The following is a 7,314-nucleotide window of genomic DNA, read 5'->3' as shown; positions in this document are numbered from 1 at the left end:
GTATGGTTGATAGTTATAGTTATGTGTTTATAATTTTAGTTTATATTTATGTGGTTAACACATTTTCTTTGAATGTAGTATTTGGATGCGAAGTTTGTGAAAGAATGCTTGGTGAAGGGGAGAAAAAATTACGTGCTAACAAATGGCCAATCATAATACTGGAACTGCAAAATTCGATGGACAAGCAGGAGTTCATTTAAGTGTTATCTGACATGTGATTGGAAGAAATTCTATAAGGAGAATGGGTTGGTTGCTGGTGATCGTATTCGATTTATGGTGCAGACTGACAAAACCAACGTGATCCATATTCTGAAGATTTACCATGTATAAGTCTTTGTTGTTATTTTGGTGTGTAAAACAAATGTATTGGACTTATGAACAATATCTTTATATTTGGTTTTCTTTATTTCAACTTGTTTAATATTTTGTATGTCAACATTAATATTTTTTGGTATGTTGGCATGTATGTTTATGAAGACCTAAATATTTACTATTAAATGGAGTATGTCTTCTACTTATGTTTACTATTTCTCATTGGTGTATGTTAAATAATTTTATTCTAGTACTTTATATTTTGTTTAAGTAGATTATTAGAGAAACCAAAAGATTTGAATAAATAAAAAATATATATTACCAAATTTAAATTCTGAATGGGTAGATTATTTGAATAACCAATAACTTTGAATAAATTAAAATAATATATTACCAAATTTTGCATTATATCAAACGTAGTGCAACAAAAATGAAACGTTAATCAACTCATTCTAAATAACAATTGATAAATAAAATTGGTAATTTATATAACTATTATTACGTAAAAATCCATCCAAGTTACATAGAGTATAAGTATTCCAGTTTGGAAATATTATTTACTAAAAAAAGTTAAATTAATTTAATAATGTTAGTTATAAAAATTAATAATTGAATATGTACGTTTAAGATTGAGTATAATGTTATAGTAATATAAAAACCATAATAATTTCAAAATAATAATATTAGTTTAAATTATTATACAAAACTCAATTGAAGAACTAATTGGAAAGGTCATTATTTGATGTAGTTAATATAGGTTAGGATAGTCAGAATTACAATATCTTCTTAATATATGAAAATGGATCACCATTTGTAGAGCTTATAAAACTAATAATGTCAAATATGTGGGAGGTGCGCTAGAGAATGATGGTGGTTTCGTTAGTTAAATACTTAGTATTAATTGGGCTGGTTATAGGTTTGAAAGTCTTGGTTGACCTGAAAAAATTAATAACGTCACAGTTGTGACAGGTCCATTGCATAATTATGGTGGTGTGTTTAGTAAAAATATTCAGTATGAATTGGGCTAAATATATGTTTCAAAAGTGATTATTTTGATAATTAATTATTATATGAACGTACGTCATGAGCTTTTTGACTTTATTGTGGTAGGTGTACCAAATAATTATGTTGGTCTCAATAATAACTAATAACATCAGTTTGTTGAATCTCTGCATATTATTAAATGTTGTTGTGTTTTTGGTGTATGGTAGTTTCGAATTTTAATGCATGTTGGCAAATAAGCATTTCTTAAAACAATATAATGGTAAGTTAAAAACATGATAAAGCAACGTATATGATGACAGCAGCAAACCATTTACTTGGATCTCCATCTTTTCCTGCAATGCATTCTAACAAAAGCTCAAAACAGGACACCAAGACAACATATGAATGCACCACAATGAAGCATTCATATCTTTATATGTAGTTTCTGACATGTATTTTTCACAAAATACAGGCAGCTAGGTATGTTAACATACATTACAGTTATACATTGTTAAAAACTTCTTTGAAAACTACATTTGTAGTAGTAGTCAAAGGCTTGTTTTCATTGTCATGGATTAAAATCTTTAATCCTGACTTGCTTTTAACTCTAGAAGCCGCAACATATTATTGACCATGACTAAAAACTGGTGTTGGCAAATACAGCCCAACACAATCTAAAAATTGTCCTTGGGATTTGTTAATGGTCATAGCATAAGACAACATGATGGGGAATTGTCTTCTAATCAGCTTGAATTGCCAAGGGGACTGGGATGGTGACATGAACATACGTGGAATGTAAATTTGTGTTCCTTTTGATTTTCCAGTAATAATCTTGGCACCGATTACATGGTTTGCAAGTTTAGTCACTATTAATCTGCCACCATTACACAAACCTTGAGATTGATCGAAATTTCTTAAAAGCATAATTGGAGCACCAACCTTTAGTTTGATTTATGGTTTGGTAATCTAGATGTTCTTAATGAATTTAGAAATTCTGGTGCAATACCATCGTATGCTTCAACTTTTGTTGGCTCAGATGTATCAATGTAGTCAAAGCTTAGGTATTCTTTATGTTCACCTGAAATACATGAATCAGATTAAGTTCATAGATCTTAGTGATGATTCAGTAAATTTTTAATTATGAATAATGCCTAACCTGCATTTGATTCCAAAACAGATTGATTGATTTCATCAACTGTTTCAATTCGACTGGCTAGAATAGCTCTTGATATGAGAAAACCTTCATCTTGGAATTTTTGCATTAATCCTGGATATGTGCTATTGACAATGGCTTGGATAGGATCATTATATTCTGATATTAGTAATTCTGATGGGATTTCTATAATAACTAATCCATCGTTTGGTTCATTCAATTTCAGCAATAGTAGACTAATGTAATCCATTTTGTAACAGTCGCATGTTCTTTGTCAAATTCATAATCTAGAAATGGTCCCACAAATAGGATGAGTTGATAGTAGCATGAACAATATCATATCTGTTTCCCCGTGGAATAACAAGAAGTATTTGTCTAAAATCTCTTCCAAAAACTACTACTTTGCCACCAAAAACTGAATTAGATTTGTTCTTTTTTCTCATGATGTCTTTTAAAGTTCGATCCAATGCTTCAAAACAATACTTATGTGCCAATTGTGCTTCATCCCAAATTATTAGGTTTGCCAATTTCATTAGGTCTGATAGTTCACTACCCTTTGTAATGTTGCAGACAAAGTGCTCTAGTGTAGGAATTGGAATCTTGAATTTAGAATGAGTTGTCCTACCTTCAGGCAATAACAAAGAAGCTATGCTACTTGATGCAACTGTGAACACTATTTTTCCTTCAAATCGAAGAGCAGAAGATAAGGTTGCCACATAAAAGTTTTTCTTATTCCTCCATAACCATATAAAAAGAACATCCCCCTTGTTCATGATGGAGAACATCTATAATCTTTTCAAAAATATGTCTTTGCTCATCTGTAATTCATCATAAATTATTATGTTATATTTTAATGCGTTGTATGAATAATGCATGTACAAAAGAACACAAACCTGTCATACGTTAAAGTTAGATTCAAATATATGTAGCTCATCATCCTTGTTATAATCAAGTTCTGCATATACCAATCTATTTCCACAATAATTTACCACAAAATCATTGGGATAAGGCATAGACGACCATTCCTTTAATGTTCTCCTGTTATTCTGCAAAAGCTTCCCTCAATCTCTATCAAGGTCAAATTTTGAAGAGTTTCAATATTGAGATTGAGTTCTGCAACAGAAAAATTCAGTTAATATACTTTAAACATGAAACATAGATTTTATATGGTTTAATTGATTATACCTTGATTTGTAGCAATAATCCTTTCGTTGTATAATATTCCATCAGACAGCCATTGCCATGTTTTACTCCACAACTCTTCAGGTTTTAAGACACTATTTGACATGAGGATAGTTACAAATAATTTCCTTAAGAAGTGTCCCGATCCCCAATCTTTGGCTTCCTTAATAGCATCAACATATTTGGTATCCTCTGCTAGAAATCCATAAGTTTCACACGCTTTTCTAAATGTAGGATAGGTTATGTTGTCAACAGTTCGAAGATCTACATGTGATAGTGGACCTTTTACTATTGTTAACATCCTCCTAAAGTAGAAAAGTTCACCAGTTGCTGGGGGAACCCAGATAAGTCTTCCAATGGTGTTGCCCTTTTGTCTTGGTTTCCAACATCTTTGATTCTCATTATAAACATACTTAGATACAAATTGTGGATAAGTTAAATTCCGTGCATCAGAATATTTTTTTTTGCACTTCATCCAGGTTGTAAACATTGACTCCTTAATTGCTGGTTTTGCCATGATTTCATCAATATCATCATCATCCTTGAAGTACACTGACTGCTCACCATGCAAATGAAAAAATAGTCGTTCTACAACTGGATTTCTTCCGTGAATAGGAAATGAAAATATTCTTCAACATGCTTCACATGGTGAAAATATTCATCTGTTGTAGCTTGAGGTACATTTTCATCATTGCCATTGGAAACAATAGCAGTTGTAATTCTATCATATCCTTTATTGATGTACTTAAATAAGTACTTGATAGAATTGGAACGATTACACCATTCAACATTAACATGAGCTTGATATTTGAGCAATATTGTAGGATTGTAAGGCACAACAAAACGATTATCTAGTTCTATGTCATTCTTGACAACAGTGATTTCGTTGCTTCTTCGACGATAATGAGGAAAACCATCTTCTGCAATTGTGATAGTATTTTGGAATTTCTTCAGATAAAATTTGGAACATGATTCATTCTTCATGCATGGAGATGATATATTAGCTAATCCACATGGTCCGTGTATCATATGTTCTTTGACACAAGCATACAATTCTGGTTCCTTTTTGGCACATGGTATTTCAGCTGAAATGACCTTATTTATATCCAATGTTGTTGGATATTTGCTAGAAGGATGCAAGAATATTAGCAAATGAGCATGTGGTAAACCACGTTTCTGGAATTCAATACTATACATGTCTGCCAAAAATAAATTAAGAATTTTGTTGTTAGAATAAAAGAATAATTGAAATTTTTACATTCAATCATAAAAATATTAATACTTACATGCTATTACTCTGTCCAATATTTGCTTTTTTGTTAAATCTGATAGCAACTCATCAAATTTGATTCTAAATACTCTTGCAATAATATTTGGCCAGTCTGAAGGACTTAATTTTGAAGTCTTTAATATTCGAGAAATCTCTGGCCATTTCGGGTTGCAAGTAAAAGTTGCAAATAGATATGGGAATCCTACATAACCACATATTGTCATTTCGTCAAAATATAATTGATCCATAAATCTTTTGCCACCAAAGCTTGATGGAAGCACAAATCGTTTTCCTTTTTCAGAGGCATCAGTTTGGCTTTCTTTACTTTGTTGACAAAGGTTATTATACTTATCAACCCTAAGCTTGGATTGATTGTTTCTAATGAATGATAATCTCTCTGACTCAATCATTGTGTATCCATCAACAACAAATTGTTGGACCAATCTTCTAGATCTAAGAATAGTCATTGCCTTACAATCTCAAGTTTGAATTATAAAACAAAACTATTCTCTAATTGTTAACCGGTTACATTTTGATGCCAAAGAATCGCGATGACTAATATCATGCTTATAACCATCTTCACCATATGGAAACAATAGAGGATATTGATAACCCAAATAACGGGTGTGCAACTCGTTTATTCTTTGGAGCTTTCATGTTCTGCTTTCCATAATAATATCTTTAGGAGAAGCGGTATCATCATCGCCTACGATTAATGCAACTACTTTTGAAACCATTGTCATGTTGTATATTCGTCCATCTTTTTGCCTATCTGCTATAAGCATTAATTTGAGATCATGAAATAGTTATTCTGCATATCGATCCCTTGCCATTCTGAAAGATTTGGCATGCACATTGTACTTATCGAGCATCTCAGTTAGTGTTCTAACAATTTCAGCATCAATATCATTATGGTTCCTACATCGACATTGAATTTCAAATCAAAACAATAGCCTCATTATATAATATAATCTGGAACCATAATAGTACTTTACCTCAAAGATTGAATTCTATTGTGTATCTCGTTATCAGTATCATATATGTATAACCGAGCAAACTTTGGTTGTTTTCCAATTGGTGGCAAAAGACTACCAATTCGATGACATGATTGGCCTTGAACTCTTAAATTTGGTGGTCCACATCCATTGTTATATTTATTATCAATTTTTGCTCTAGGAGATGTGAATGCAAACATCATGTTGTATGTTCTAATGTGTTGTTGATAACTTCGACTTTGTTTGGAATCAGATTGAAACAGAAGTTGTTGAAGCTCATTAGTGGGGTCTTTTAACATTGGCAATTGAACTTTTCCATTACCACAACACAGTTGAAAGTTGGGATTGATATTTCGATGAGTTTTGTCAATACGTTCTTGATACCACATATGACCTTTGCAATGCTGACAAATATAGATTGGATCCCCTATATTTGCATACAACTTCCAAATGAATACCTTAGTTAGTTTATATTATCATAGATGATTGCAAAAATATATTACAATAATTGTTTTTAGAAGCCTTATCTTTCTTTGTGATTGACGAATTCGTAGTTCATATCATACTTTTCATGATTGTCTGCAAAATAAGTATTAATGGAATACAATTGAACTCATACTGAAATAATTATAGTATTTGACAAAGTATATCAATATTCATTTTCTTATTATAACTTACTTTTACCTTGTACATGAGAATTACATGAATCTGACTTATCTGGGTCTAACTCAAGTTTATCAATATCTTCCAACTGCACTGATTGAGTTGGCATATTAGAATCATTGGTTGTTGTGACCTTATTAACAGTGGCTTCAAACCTCCGAAGAAGATTTTGTTGCTTTCTTCTGCTTCCAGCAATATCTCTTTAGTCATTGATGAAAGTTGGTTGTGGACCTTTGATTGGTAATTCCTAATGAGACCTTTCTTCATTCAGAAAACAACTTGTTACATCAACTAATGGTGTACAATTTCTTCTTTTGTTGTATGCATGTAGCATTCATCCTCTTCTGTTGGATTATTTGTTTCCTTTTTAGTCTTGCACTTATACTAGACTTGGTATTTTCATTATCCATCCTAATAGATAAAACAATACATAAAAAACATTAACACAACAATATAACATTTGCAATAATCTGTAAACGTTATGCAGAGGTATTGTAATAGGTATTAAAGCTTTAAGACGAACTTTCTAGAAAACACTTGTACATGAAATTAAAAAATCATCCACGAGCCAAATGATACTCTTCATTGCTCAAGTATAAAATTTGTCTGCTCTAATTCATCAGTAGCCTCACAAATCTGGTCTTGTAGCATATTTGACATTTCCTTTACAAAATTCTTCATCAGATTACCATTACTCATATTTTGTTGTGTATATGTTACTAGATGGAACAATCCAACAATTTTTACCACCAAAA

General features: G+C 31.4%; 1 pseudogene; it reads right to left on the bottom strand.

Annotated features, from left to right (window-relative positions):
* Positions 1-2,736: 2,736 nt before the first annotated feature.
* On the bottom strand, positions 2,737-6,668 carry LOC114187620 (annotated as a pseudogene).
* Between the last annotated feature and the right edge of the window lie 646 nt (positions 6,669-7,314).

Source organism: Vigna unguiculata, chromosome 1, assembly GCF_004118075.2.
Source record: "Vigna unguiculata cultivar IT97K-499-35 chromosome 1, ASM411807v1, whole genome shotgun sequence".
Classification (NCBI taxonomy): Eukaryota; Viridiplantae; Streptophyta; class Magnoliopsida; order Fabales; family Fabaceae; genus Vigna; species Vigna unguiculata.
The sequence above is the reverse complement of the archived record's forward strand: the minus strand, read 5'-3'. Positions and strand labels throughout refer to the sequence as shown.